The sequence below is a fragment of the Marmota marmota genome, unplaced genomic scaffold (genome assembly GCF_001458135.2).
Source record: "Marmota marmota marmota unplaced genomic scaffold, marMar, whole genome shotgun sequence".
Classification (NCBI taxonomy): Eukaryota; Metazoa; Chordata; class Mammalia; order Rodentia; family Sciuridae; genus Marmota; species Marmota marmota.
In genome coordinates, this window is record NW_026000272.1 from 5,083,948 (window position 1) to 5,085,673 (window position 1,726).

The window sequence follows — 1,726 nt, forward strand, 5'->3', positions numbered from 1 at the left end:
ACACCTATCCTATAAATGTTCTTGCACTGTTTCATACGTGAGCTTTCGGGAGACACCTCACATCTAAACCATAATGGTTATCATACATTTCAATGCTAAATTTTCCATTTGATTCTTGGTTATAATTTACATCCCTTTATTAATATTCTGTACCTCGTAAAACATGACATTATAACTTTTTTACCACTTTTCACATTTTCTCTTTATTTCTGTGAATGTATTTATGTCTATGTTGAAATGTTTGTTTAATTTAATATTTGGTTGTTCCTACAGGTAGTTTCTATTGAATATTTCTGTTTATAATATGTGGGTTATACTTTACCAATTATTTCCCTATCCTTTAATTATTTGTAGGAAACTGGATATTTTAGATAACACATTTCAGCAATTCTGGGTATAATATATTCATTTAAGCAAATTTTATTTATTTGCATAATGATGACTTATGTTATTTTAGTGAGGTCTCTTTCCCACAACACACATATAGTGTTAATTCTCTGGTATTTCTCTTCAGGGAGTCACACATTTGTTTATACCCTTCTCTCTCAATGAACACAGTTGTATTGGTAGAGTTTTCCTTCACTTATTACACTCAGTTATAGAACTCCACTAATCGAGGGCAAGTTAGCTCTACTGACTTCTTTTTAAGTGACTTAGCAGCCTACTAGAAGTTGAGTGTTTGGTGGACAGGAGGGAGTAACATAAGATATTCTCTGATTGCCTCTCTTGACATAGAAGCTACTCCTTGTGAGTCAGGAGAAGAGCTATCAGTGCTCCAGCATTCACAGTGTGTCACACCCAACAGAGAATCAATTCATGGTAGAGGTTGGAATGAAAGGAGCCTCAACTTCTCAACTGTAGTAATTTAGGACTTGGCATCAGTAACAGGCAGGGTGGAGCAGGATGCAAAATGATGAAGTCTTATTACTCCTGGGAAGAAAGCTATCTGGCCTGCCATTTGGGGAAGGAGATTTCTGGTCTCAGCTACATAATTCTTGAATGGAACCTCTATTTTGATGAGCTTGGAGAAGGGAGGGAAGAAGCAGTTTGGATTCAAATACCATAAATTCCTGCCTTTCTTACTCAAGTTTGATAGATTTTCTTGATTAAATATTGCTCCATTTGGTGTTTTCTCCTAGGGTCATTTGCACAGGGTATAAGTGCTTGTTTCGAAAAATGGTTTCAAAAATCTTACCTTGTCAGTGAATTTCCTCATGCATTTATTCTGGAAATTAATTGGTGCCATATCTTTTCTTTCTTCTTTTCCTCCTCCTCCTTTTCTGTGTATGTGAAATTTAGTACTCATTTAATATTCAGTCCACTAATGATGATTTAATTTCTTTCTATTCTACTACATACAACAATTATTTAGTTTTTTTAGTTTTTAGTTATGGATGGACACAATATCTTTGTTTCATTTATTCATTTATTTTTACGTGGTGGTGAGGATCAAAAACAGTGCCTCAAACATGCTATGCAAGCACTCTGCCACTGAGCTACACCCCCAGCCCTGATTATTTAGTTTCTAAAGAAAAATGTATTTTATCCTGTGTTCTCTAGTTCATACAATTTTATGAATTGGGCATCTTTTATATTTATGGATAATATTAATGATGCTTACTCTAAAATATTATCTGCTTCTTTTAGAAAAGGTTTATTTTTAGAATATATATATATATATATATATATATATATATATATATATAATTATACTTTAAAGTATATA